The sequence below is a fragment of the Podarcis cretensis genome (assembly GCF_951804945.1).
Source record: "Podarcis cretensis genome assembly, chromosome: 14".
NCBI classification, from domain to species: domain Eukaryota; kingdom Metazoa; phylum Chordata; class Lepidosauria; order Squamata; family Lacertidae; genus Podarcis; species Podarcis cretensis.
This window is the reverse complement of record NC_137183.1, coordinates 41,648,722-41,662,321: the sequence shown is the minus strand read 5'-3', so window position 1 is coordinate 41,662,321 and position 13,600 is coordinate 41,648,722. Positions and strand designations below refer to the sequence as shown.

Here is a 13,600-nt window from a genome sequence, read left to right as displayed (position 1 = left end):
TCAGGGCGGTCCACAGGGCCTTACACGTGAATGAGGACTTTCCTCTTACCAGCTTAAAGAACATAAGGAGCAGAGGCAGACTTTGGTAATATGGCACCTTGAGTGAGGACAACATTTGGTGGCCCCTTCCCATATTTCTTATTTTCATCATAATTCCTTTTAGGACAGTTGCTTTTTGAATGGATGTTCTCAGTGGCTACCATTAATAATAATAATAATTTTGTGGCCCCTTGGCTTGTCCCCTTCTGCTGGGGAACCAACCACACCACCCTAAATCCGGTGCTTTAGGGAGTTCCTAGCTGAATTACCTAGTCCAGCATCTTGGAGAGCCAGTGTGGTGTAGTGGTTAAGAGCGGTAGTCTCGTAATCTGGGGAACTGGGTTCGCGTCTCCGCTTCTCCACATGCAGCTGCTGGGTGACCTTGGGCCAGTCACACTTCTCTGAAGTCTCTCAGCCCCACTCACCTCACAGAGTGTTTGTTGTGGGGGAGGAAGGGAAAGGAGAATGTTAGCCGCTTTGAGACTCCTTAAAGGGAGTGAAAGGCGGGATATCAAATCCAAACTCTTCTTCTTCTTCTTCTTGTTCTTCAGAGCTGATTAGAGGCCTATAAGAGGCCCCCAGCAGGCCCTGAGCAAACAGCTCTCTCCTGACTTGTGGTTCCTCTGATAGTGAAATGACTACACAGCTCTCATGACAAGTAGCTGTCTAATGCTCTTAAAAGCTGTCCAGTAGCACTAGCACAAGCACTAGAAAAGCAGCATTCAATCATATCAGCCCCACTCGTCTTGCAGGCTGATCTCTCTCTCTCTCTCTCTCTCTCTCTCTCCAACGCCAGAAAAGCTGAAATAAGAAATTCAGGCCAAGCTCATTTGCTGAGGTCACTAGTGCAGGGAAGAGGGAAAGCGTCCGGTTTGGGCACCTGCGGGCTTGTTTTGTAACTAAGCAGCGACCCTTGATTGCAATATCTTGGCATCTGACTCACACACACACACAAACTCCTGCCTTAAAGTGTCACATCTGACACTGGAGCCAAACTGGAAGGAGACCTACCCGGATCTTGAGTTTGTTTTGTTTCCCTGCAGCTTTGGGAGATGTTTCCTTAGAAGAGCCAAGCTGCGATAGCAGTAAGATTAATTTTGGCACAAGCACTTTATGGGCAATAGCCAGGGATCTAAGGAAATAGAGCAGCTCCCCATAGCCTCTGTTGAAGATGTTTGATCAGTGTCTGGCTTTCCTTGAGTGGTTGTCACTGAGTTTACCATGGATATCCTTGGAGGTAAAATGGCTTCTTTTGGGATGGAGAACAGGTATCCTGTTCCTTTAGCACAGGAGTGGGGAACCTCTGGCCCATGTGCAAAATTTGGCCTGCCAGATCTCCTCCTTTGGCTTGCTAGGCTGTTGTGGTCAAGTCATGTCCTCCTGCCATACTCCTGACATAGTATGTGCTACCAGACAGAGAGGTGGAGTCCCAGGACTGAAGGTCCTGATTTAGCTAGTAAGACTCACAAGTGGATATGTGTTTGCACAGGCAGGACATGTCAGTGCAGAGGGGAATTATGTCTGACCTAACTCCCCATGTAAGATCGTAAGAATATAAGTGTGGGATAACCAGCTTCATATAACCAACATGATTTAAGTCTAATGAATGCACAAAAGAGTTAATACCATAGAGAAAGCCAGGTCACTCCCTCTCACCTTGGGAGGAAGGTAATCAAGCCAATTGTACCTGAGTCTACCTGAGAAACTCAGCATATAAAGAGGTCTGAGCTGGTTTCTCCACGCTCAGACCGTGTGGCTCTAACAAGCCATTCTTGTGTTCCTTTTGCCAATAAATCAGGAACATTCCCCACTGTAACTAAGCCAAGCTTTATTGCCTGTGCAACTTTTTTCTGAATGCTGTATGGAAAAAGCCCATGAATCTGACCTTTGGAGAGTTTGTAAGTAAACCATTTTCAACTTACCAAATGTGTGGTTTTTTTCTATGCTATGGAAGAGGGGAACTTCGGAAGACATATTTTAAAGGTCAAACAGTTTATATTTCCACACTTTACCTTGCTGCGTAATTTGTGGTTTTAAATCTGCTGGGGTTCTCCCACCAAAGAGTACCTAGATCTTGGCATCCAGTGAATTCTCCTTTTTTATACCTGTTTCTTTTTCCTTGTTACCAATGAGAAGAGCCTGCTGGTTCAGGCCAAAGGTCCATCTACTCCAGCATCCAGGAGCCAACCAAAAGCCAACCAAAAGCCTGTTGGCAGCCTGCAAACTGGCTCCAAGCACGAGAGCAGCACCCCTCCCCCCCCGGCGCGCCGACTTATAAAAAATATTGGGGGGGCGGGGGCCCATACCGACTTATAAAAAATATTGGGGGGCCCAAGACCTCCAAACCGCTGCTGCTGGGGGAACGAAAGGGGCGAGCTCCGGGCTGCCCCGACCTTAAGTGAACCTGTGAGGGCCCGCCCTTTGCGGCAGCCGATTGGCTGCCGCCGTGGGCGGTGAATATTAATGAGCTAGGGGGAATCCCCGCTTCTCGCAGGGCTGACACCAGCCCCGCGAGATTGTTGATGGGTCGAGAGCCTGCAACCCCACCCCCTCTCTAGATCGGGAGTGGCTTTGTTTTTCTTAAATTATTGGGGGGGCAGAGCCCCCCCAAACGAATTTTTGAGGGGGCTCGGGCCCCCTCAGGCCCCATGGAGTCGGCGCCTATGTTCCCCCCCCCTCATGGTTTCCAGTGACTGGCATTCAGAAGCATTGGTTTGTTTTTTTTTTAAAAAAAAATGTGTTTAAGATTTTTCCATGCTTTGTTTTATGAAACTTTTCATGTACAGTGGTACCTCATTCTGGAGGTCTGTTTTTAACCTGAAACTGTTCTTAACCTGAGGTACCACTTTAGCTAATGGGGCCTCCCGCTGCTGCCGGAGCACGATTTCTCTTCTCAGCCTGAAGCAAAGTTTTTAACCTGAGGTAATATTTCTGGGTTAGCGGAGTCTGTAACCTGAAACTGTTCTTAACCTGAGGTACCACTGTATGTTATTTATTTATTGTTGGAAGTTGCTTTGGGTTGCAGTGGCAAAATTAGCAACTAAATAAGAATAATAAGAATAATAAGAATAATAAATAATATAAACTAGTAGCCATTGATAGCCTTATTCTCCATGAATTTGTCCAATCTGCTTTTAAAGGCATCCAAGCCAGTGGACATTGCTGCCTCCTCATTTTGAGATCAGATCAGGATCCATTTGGTGGAGCATGGATCCAGATCAGGATCCATTTGGTGGAGCATGGGGTACTTTTGGGCTGTGTTCTGTAGACCAGTGTTCATGAATGGTTTGTTTTGGCTGACCTGCATCCCTACCATGGCAACAAACGGCAGTAGTAGTGGAGGCAGAAAATGACAGAGCTTGAGTTTCCAGATGACTTGGCATTGCCTTTCTGTATAATTTACTAAATGAGGCAGAGGCAAACTGTGCCTGATCCAGACCTCTTAATAATAATAATAAAGGTTCATTCTCACAGCCATCTGCTTTTGCTGAAGGTATGACTTGCTGCCTGATCGCTTAATGTTTGCATCTTCTTGGATGCTGTTTGAGAAACTTGGGGAAGGAATGAATTTCTCTGCCAAACCCCTCCAACATTGATGATGATTGATTTTTTTTAATGGAGGCCGTATCCAATGCATGGAGTAATTTAACAAGCATCGCAGACAGTCATTGTGATTGCCTAGTAATTGCTGCAATTGCATGATGTAGGCAATTTACTTTGCAAAATGTTTTGTGATAATCATACGAAAATATTTGTATGGAGAAGTGTATTGTGAAATTCAGAGAAGTGTGAGTTCCAAAGGAGGACTGTGTTTCATGAATTGGTTCAATAAGTGCGAATTAGGAAGTTTCTCGTTAAAATGTGAACGATCTCAGATCTTCTTGCTTTCTTAGGTTAGGTTAGACAGAGAGAGGATAACTGAACGAAGTAGAGAGTCCTATCCCTCCCTACTCCTGAGTCCTGTACCAACAATCTAACTGCTATACCATACAGCCTTTCTTTTCGCAAATCAGTCTGGAGGTTTCTGTCCTTTCTAAACTGGAAAAGTCTACACAACATGATCTTTGGTGCTTTTACACTTTTATAGCACAAACATGGTGTCCTCCCCCGCTCCAAAATATTTTAATAGAAACTATATTTTGTGGCAAGGGATATGGACTTAAATGGATGCAGTATTCCCCCCCGCCCCAATTTTAAGCTCCTCCACGAATGAACTGGTAATTTGCGTTGACTCCTGTAAAAAGAGGAAACTATTGGATTCCCATTTAATTGACCTGATTGGAACCGGTCTGAGTGTGTCTGACAGGACCAGGCCTTGCGGTGAATGTGACCGCATTTCACACTGTCACTTTGATTGCCAAGTTGTACCTCTTTAAGAACCTTGTTTGTGCTGCATTAAAAACCCGAGTTGCACTATTGGTTTTATGGTACAGGTTTCCTTCTGCTGCTTGTTTAATATGTGGCAGCCGCAATTAGAAGGCTACAAGGGGAACCTGCGACAAAATGCCAGAGTGCATTCTCACCTCTTAATAGGCATACAGTACTTGTATTCAGGGCTCCAGCCATCCAGTCATGCTGCTGTCCAACATACTGTTCTGTTTCCTTCCTGTCTTGCCTGCTGCAAGTTTTCGGTTGTTCTTTTTATATATATATGCTAATTTTTATTTGATTTTCCATTTTACAATTTCAAATAAACATTTTACAATTTTTAAAATATCCAATGACTTCCCTTCTTCTCTTTCCGTGGTTCATTTTACATATCATCAGTGGCGTAGCGTGGGTTGTCAGCACCCGGGGCAAGGCAAGTAATTTGCGCCCCCTAACCCGTGGATTTGCGCCCCCTAACCCTAACCCCCAGATGTTGCGCCCGGTGCGGGCGGCCCCCCCGCACCCCCACGCTACGCCACTGCATATCATACATCCCAGCATATTTTACTATAACCATTCAAATCAGTTTTCCACTTTTACATCCATCAAAAATTATTTACTCTGTTGAATTTATCTTAATGCTGCCAGCGTTTTCAGCTGTATACAGTTATTTTTCACATATTCAATAAATGTTTTCCATTCTTCTTCAAACGTATGTTCTTCTTGCTCTCTTATTCTATATGTTAAATCTGCAAGTTGTGCATATTCTGTCAATTTAGTCTTTAGTTGGGACTTTGCTAACGTTCCATTTTTGGGCTAACAAAACATGGGCCACAGTTGTTGCATACATAAATAACCTTTTGTGACACCTGGGCATTTAAGTCTAGATTATCCCCAACAAAAATGACTCTGGTTTTTTGGGGGGGAAAGTAATTTTGAACATTTTCCCCAGTTTATTATAAATCATTTCCCAATAGTTCCCGGCTTTTGTTTTCCAACTGACAGGCAGGATTCTGTGACTACTAGCAAGCATGCCCACCTGTCATCAAGTTGTTGTTGTTTCTATTTTTAATTTAATTTTTTATTGGAAATTATATTTACAACATAACCCCGCACCCCCCAATACAGAAACCCACCCTCATTAAACGTGAACATAACATACAATAAATAAATCTTTTGCCTTTTACTAAGCAGATTGCATTTCAACCTTGACATTTACTCATGTAAACTAATAAGCAAAGTGCATCTGAAATGAATTCCTGTTCTGTCCTTGTAAAGGGTTTAAAAGATGGGAATAATAATACCCCTACGACTCTAAAAGGTTGATAAAAGGCTAAGCCTTTGAAGGTGCAAATAATGCTTTCATTTAAGATGGGAGGCAATAACAAGAGTCAACACACTTTTACTCAGAGTAGACTCATTGAAATTAATGGCTGTTACTAACTTAGTCCCATTGATTTTAATGAGTCTGCGCTGAGTAAAAGTTAAATACAACCCTTAGTGTATTGAGTGTATAATTACTGAAGAAGATATTTATGTCTTTTAATGTGCCTATCTATGTCTCATGTTCTGGCCCCCAGGCGTCTGGGTCTGGCCTTTGGAACGCTCTCCAGACTTTGCCCCTCACCGGTCCTGCATCCCACCCCAAGTGAAATGTGTCCTTGAACTGTGGCGATGTTTGCCTTGGTGGAAGAAAGGGACAGGTATGTGCAGGAGCCAGCCACTGTTACAAAAGTATTCATTGCTCCTCCCACTTCTGCCTCCGGCCCTGTGCAACACTGGCATGTGGCCCCTGGAAAGCTGTCTGGAAGGGCCTCCTCACCCCTGCTGTAGTCCATAGGGTACCATAAATCTGCTGGCCTTTAGGATGCCGCGAGACACCTTTCCTCCGGAGGACGTTTCTGTGACCCTTTTGCAATCGATAGCTTGTGGGCCACTTCTTTTAAAACTCTGCTGTATGAAAATTATATACATTGGGCTGGCACGGATTTGCCACTCAGTGACCCCTTCGGTCAATGTCTTTTCATTTTGTGACTCACTCACAGTGTGAACCAGAAAATAATGGTCTTTTCAAGGACTGTTAGGTAATATGAAAACTGGCTAGGGTTGGATCTGTGCTCTATACATGTAGGTGATGAGGTTTGGAGACTGGTTACTGGATCAGGCCAAAGGGCCATAAAATTCAGCATCCTCTTCTCACAGTAGCCTACAGGATGTCTATGGGTTGTTTGCAAGAAGGACCTGTGAGCACAACAGCCCTCTCCCCACTTTTGATTCAACAAAGGTCCGTATTGTTAATGAGGCATCTAATCATAGCCTGCATTTTTATTAAGGCTTGATCAGGGCCTGTATTTTAAAATGAGCTTAAAGATTTTCAAATGTTCATGCCAGGCAGAAGACCAGCTGCCTAAGAACCTTGGCAAAATGTTTATTCTCCTGGACAAGGGGACCCCCTGATTTATAGCAGAAAACAATTCTCAAAGTCAAAGGGAATTACAGGCTGACAGCCAAGGTTACACTGACCCTACATATTACAGAAGATATAAGAAGGCTGAGAAAACATAATTAAGAGTTGATAAATAGTAAAATAAAACCATGTGCCTCCCATTAAACTTGAGCCATATTTTCCTAAGGTTGAAAGGTCAAGAGCAGTGAAAAAGGCAACTGGCTTGGCTGGAGAAGAGGTTTTCTTTCTATCTTATTTTGAGGCTGTAAAATGTTCCTTCCTTTTTTACTTTGAAAAGGTTTATTCTTCTAAAAAGCTATCTATGTTATGTATTAAATATATTGGCTTAAATGTAATTATGCAAAGGAATTAGAAGCTAAGAAATGTTAAATCCTTATGCTAGATTCTTATTTCATATAGTTGGAAGAGATCACAGGGGCCATCAGCCACCAGCCCAGCCCCCCTGCCAAGCAGGAAACATCATTAGAGCACACATATGGTTGTCAGGCCTTTGTTTAAAAGACCTTCAAGACAAGGAGATCTTTCAATGATGATGTGAACTCAAGATCCTTGACATCTGTTTAAGATAAAAATTTAAGATTAAACCATTTGTTTTGGAGGGCAATAGGGCGAGGTGAGCTGGTAATTAAGGTTCCTTGTTGAGACACATGTAAGATATATTACTACTTATTTGTCATTTATAGATAGAAGAATATATATCTTTTTGTTTCCCATAAAAGGACAAGAGGAAATGGGTGTATCTTTTGTGATTGGTTCTAGCAAACAGCCAATAGGAATTTCAACCAGGCTGATTGGACAGAGGCAGCCACAGGAGGAGCAAGGGGGCTGGATTAAGGAAATATAAGTGCTGGCCAGAATGGCAGGAGGCCAGGCCAGAGCTTGGTAACCATATACCACTGTGCCTCATATTTATTTGTCTGACAAATAAATTATTATTTTAATTTCTCTATTGCTGCGTTGAATATTTCATTCCAGCTAAGCGTTAACCACAAGCAGGGTGCTACATTAAAGCTATGGTTTTCCCAGTAGTGATGTATGGAAGTGAGAGCTGGACCCTAAAGAAGGCTGATCGCCAAAGAATTGATGCTTTTGAATTATGGTGCTGGAGGAGACTCTTGAGAGTCCCATGGACTGCAAGAAGAACAAACCTCTCCATTCTGAAGGAAATCAGCCCTGAGTGCTCACTGGAAGGACAGATCATGAAGCTGAGACTCCAATACTTTGGCCACCTCATGAGGAGAGAAGACTCCCTGGAAAAGACCCTGATGTTGGGAAAGATGGAGGGCACAAGGAGAAGGGGACGACAGAGGATGAGATGGTTGGATAGTGTCTTCGAAGCTACCAGCATGAGTTTGACCAAACTGCGGGAGGCAGTGGAAGACAGGAGTGCCTGGTGTGCTCTGGTCCATGGGGTCATGAAGAGTTGGACACGACTAAATGACTAAATAACAACAACAACAAAACAGGGATGCAGAAGAGGAGTGGGGGTCTTGTTGCCTGGGCAATTGGCAGTTCTCCCAGTAGTGTCCCACTGGTGCTGTTTTGAATGACATATTTGCATGAAATCATAGAGTTATAAGGCACCCTATGGATCAGGATCATCTTGTCAACCCTACAATGCAGGAACATGCAGCTGTTCCTTACAGGTGGTCGAACCTGCAACCTTGGGGTTATCAACACCATGCTCTAACCAAGCATGCAGTTTGTAGCATCTTAGGTAGAGAGCAGTTGGTGCACGATGCCCCATTGTCTCTCTGCTCTCCTTCGTCTGGAAATCAACGCAACACAAAATCGATGGTGGGTGCCTGCCTCAGTTTGCCGAGCAGGGGAAAGCAACAGCATTTTTAACGTAGCTCTGTTTTCAGGGATTTTCTTGGTTACGACTGAGTGGCGTGGTAAAAGGCCATGTGCTTCTCATTTGCTTCGTGGCTACCGTACTTGTTGTGGGGCTGGAGAGAGAGAACTGGAGCGTTTGCTCCATTAAAGTTCAAACCACTTGATTTCAAAGGAGGCGTGCTGTTAAAACCAAGCACTCATAACAAAACTTAATTGCTGGATCTATACTGTGGGATGCTTTAGGTGCATTGGGCCTCATTAGCAAATATTAGCTTGACTAACCACTCGAGTGGAAGCCTACTACTTAGCGCCCTATTAAAACAAGAACCTCGCCATGATCAATAAAGCTTTCGCGAAATCTGGCACGCTAAGCACAGTGCTGCTGGATCAGGCCAGGGGCCTATCTAGCTAGCATCCTGTTCTCACAGTGGCCAATCAGATGCCTCGGGGAAGCCCCCAAGCAGTGCAATAGTGCGCTCTCACCTGGCAACTGTCACTTGGGTTGCTGCTCATGGCTCAGCACAGGGCCGCCAGAGCCTTACAGTGGTACCTCAGGTTAAGTACTTAATTCGTTCCAGCGGTCCGTACTTAACCTGAAACTGTTCTTAACCTGAAGCACCACTTTAGCTAATGGGGCCTCCCGCTGCCGCCGCGCCGCTGGAGCATGATTTCTGTTCTCATCCTGAAGCAAAGTTCTTAACCTGAAGCACTATTTCTGGGTTAGCGGAGTCTGTAACCTGAAGCGTATGTAACCCAAGGTACCACTGTATTTCTCCCCTTCTGATGGGGAGAGGAGATAGAACCTTCATATTAGAATTGATACGATCATCTTTATTGTCATTGTCCCATAAAGAACAACGAAATTGAAAAAATCTACACCAGACATTCAAAAACCAACAAGCTTGCTATCCCAGCTATCCCAGCCTGGTTAACCCCCTAAAAACTCTGATACCCCATAATTAAATACAATATACTCCCACAGAGACTACCTTAAACTGCGTTTAAACCAAAATCGCATTTGGATAGAAACTGTTTCTCAGGCGGCTAGTCCTAGTCTTTATAACCCTGTACCTTCTTCCAGAAGGCAGAAGCTGAAAGAGATCATTTCCGGGGTGCACACTATCCTGCGCTATCTCTGCAGCTTTCTTATGATACCTGGAAGCATAGATTTAATCCAATCATAGACTCATAGAGCTGGAAGGAAACCTGAGATCATCTAGTCTAACCCCTGCAATGCAGGAATTTGCAGCTCGTGCATGCAAAAAAGGGGAGGTGGAACAGGCATGTACAGCCAAACTGAGCAAGATATAACCCTCCTTCATGAAATTAACAGAGGGTTAAATCCTGCAGCGTTGGTTGTGCTTATCTTTTCCCTACTGCATGTGCAGCCAATGCAGGATTTAACCCTGCCCTCCAACTCAAGAATGGCACCAGCTGATTGATAGGTGGGCGTGGTTTGGGCATGTCAAATTGGACTCCCCAGTGGGCCAAGATTGGCCCAAGGGCTGGTGGTTCCCCACCCTGATGTCTCTAATGGAGCGGCCTTTAGCCCACAAAAACAAAGGACACAACAAACCCATTAGTCTTTAAAGAGCCCCAAAACTCTTTTTTGGTGTTTTGTTGTAACAGATTGACAAAACGGCCCCTCTGGAATTTGTTGACTTTGATGAATTCATAGAAGATAAGTCTATCACGGGATACTAGGCATGATGGCTATGCTCTGTCTCTATGGCTGGAGGCAGTAATGCTCCCAAAAATCAGTTGCTGGAGACCACAGGGAGGGAGAGATGCTCAAATTCTGCTCCAGGGTTTCTCAGGGGCATCCTGTTGGCCAGTGTGAGAACAGGATGCTGGATGAGATGGCCTCATCCAGCAGTCTCTTTTTACGTCCCTACGTTGCAGAATTCAAGAGAAAAACATGACATCCTACATCTGAAAAGCACAGATCCAGCACTACCCAGTTTTCACGTTAACTAGCTGTACTTGAGGTAGACCCATTGAAATTAATGGGCATGACTAATTTAGGCTCATTAATTTCAATAGGTCTAACACTGAGCAGGACTTAGTTGACTACAACTCTTGGTAACTGCGAAACAATGAAACTTTTGCAAAAATGTAATTGTGACTTTTAACAACGTGAGGTGAGGATTCCATAAATGTGAATCATTCACTGAACGAGTTTGTTTTGTTTTTTATCCTCAAATACCTGGACCAGACTTGCCCAACCTAGTGCCCTCCAGATACTGTTACATTACTGCAACACACATCATCCCCAGCTAGCATGGCCAGCTGTCAGCCTCAACTAGAGCCAGGGCTTTTTCGGCTGCGGCTCCAACCTGGTGGAACGCTCTGTCACAAGAGACAAGGGCCCTGCAGGACTTGACATCTTTCCGCAGGGCCTGCAAGACAGAGCTGTTCCACCTGGCATTTGGTCAGGGCGCAGCCTGACCCCCTCCTCTGGCAATCTTTACAAAGCTTTAGTTTATGGTTGCCATCAATTTTGATTTTAATTCATTTTTATAATGTTTTATAATGTCATACTGTTTTAATGTTGTTAGCCGCCCTGAGCCCGGCTTCAGCTGGGGAGGGCGGGATATAAATAAAATTTATTATTATTATTTATTATTATTATTATTGATGAGATATGTAGCTTAATATCTGGAGGGTGTCAGGCTAAGGAAAACTGGACTACAGTTGCCAAAAAAAGTTAGAAGAGAAAGGAAGTAAAGCAACAAGCGGCTATGGGGAAAGTCAGTTTTTAAAGGCAGTTGCGCTAAGAAAGCAGTAGGCCAATTTAAACAATTCTCATCAGATGATCAGGTATTAACTAATGTCCTGATACTAAACCATTTCAATAATAACTAGCTGTACTTGAAAATGCAGTTACTTTCTGCAGAAATGCAGTGGTGGCCAACAACTCTGGTGGCTTTAAGAGAAGAGTAGACAAATGCACAGAGGGTAAAGCTATCAGAGGCTACTTGCCATCATGATGGCTGTATTCTACGTCCACTGTTTGCATCCCTCAGAATACCTGTTGCTGGGAATCTCAGGTGTGGGGGGAGGGATGCTGTTGCCCTCAGGTTCTGCTTCCAGGCTTCCTATGAGGATCTGGTTGGCCACTGTGGGAGCAGGATGCTGGAGACTGGCCTGATCCAGCAGGCTCTTGCTTGTGTTCTTACGGTATGTGCTATTGAGAGTTGTCCAACAGAGTTGGAATATTGGTCTATCAAGCTCAGTATTGTCTATATGAGGGTTTTCCAAATCTGGGTCTCCAGCTGTATTTGGACTACAACTCCCATCATCCCTAGCTAGCAGGACCAGTGGTCAGAGATGATGGGAATGGTGGTCCAAATACAGCTGGAGACCCAGATTTGGGAAACTCTGGCCTATCCTAACTGGCAGTGGCCCTGCAGGGATTCAGAGAGGAGTCTTCACCAGACTTACTTTAAGAAGTCAAGGAATTGTTATTATTATTAATTATACCCCGGCCGCCTGGCTGGGTTTCCCCAGCCACTCTGGGCGGCTTCCAACACACATAAAAACATAATAAAACACCAGACATTGAAGCTGGGACCTTCTACATACATGCAAAGCACACATTCTGCCATAGAACTGTGGATCTGATTTCCTTTCGAGATAACCAGTTCGTAACCGAGACAAGTTGACCTGCCAGATAATGACGGCATGATCTCAGATAAAATGATTTATGAATTGCTTCCACCTGCTGCCTCACCCCCAGTGAACTGAAGTCATTCTGGAGGGTCTCGTGGTAAACAAACAGTTGGAGGAGAAGCACCATCAAGCAATGCAGAGCTGGCTGGAGATTCCTTATCTCACAAGGGAGGAGAACAGCTGGAGGTAATTCTGAATCTAGTGAGCTCTAAATTACTTTCCTTTGGGTTCATTTATTCCTTTTGAAGCCCGGCACAGTGGAATGTCTTCCATCAAAGTTTCATCATGATAGAAGTCCCATCTGGTATGAAGGAAATGTTGTGAAGAGACTCAGGAGGCCACCAAAGCAGATTTCTGGTTTCCAAGCATCCAAGATGTAAAAAAAAAGGGGGGGGGAGAGAGGAAGGGGGAATATTAGAACAGCTAATGATTTTGTTGTCCTAATAACAACCTGTCACAGTTTTCTTGCAATCAAAGGATATGGTTGCCATGCTCCCCCAAATTGCACTGTGATGAACCCCTGTTGTCTGATGTTGTGCCACAGCAGCATCTAGAGGAACTGGGATGTTGCATCCTTGCAGTGAACCCTGAATAGATAGCTGCCAACTGTCCAGAGTCTTCAAGAAGATGGAACTAACTCAGTAAATTTCTGATGGACCACAGATATCACTGACATGAGAGATGGAGCAAATTTTGTTGTGTTTGAGTCAAACAGCAATCTGTATCCACACTCCAAGGCTGACTTTTACTTGTCTCAGATTCCCATGAAAGTTATGTTTTGATGACCTTGTGGCAAAGGGCGGATAAAGCATCTAATAAAATAATAAATAACTAAACAGTGCCGTTTCAACACAGGTAAAAACATGGCTATTTATCCAAGCATTTGGTGAAAACATTGTCCCTCACTTGTCTAATGATGTAATTATGTTGCTAATATTTTGTTACTGGTATAATCTTCCACACTTCCTGGGGTCCTGCTGGAGAGAGAAATAAGAGGGCTTTGGCTCTTGTGAAAAAAATTCCCCAATATGTCCTTATTCATATCTACTGCCTTAAAAAAAAAACTTCTGGGCACCTTCCTCAGAATGTAAAGACAGAATTATTTAGGCCAGCCATGGGGGATCTGTGGCCTTTCAGACATTGCTTAACTACAACTCCCATCATCCTTGCTGGCTGGGGCTGATGGTTGTAGTCCAACAGCAACCAGTGGGCCACAGG

General features: G+C 44.2%; 1 long non-coding RNA gene across 1 annotated transcript in view; it reads right to left on the bottom strand.

Moving 5' to 3' along the window:
• Positions 1–332: 332 nt before the first annotated feature.
• The window catches only part of LOC307202476, a 95,535-nt gene continuing 82,267 nt past the window's right edge, over positions 333–13,600 (bottom strand). Inside the window, exon 3 of the long non-coding RNA XR_013832895.1 lies at positions 333–563. This is a non-coding gene — a long non-coding RNA (uncharacterized lncRNA). The remainder of the gene's footprint in view (positions 564–13,600) is intronic.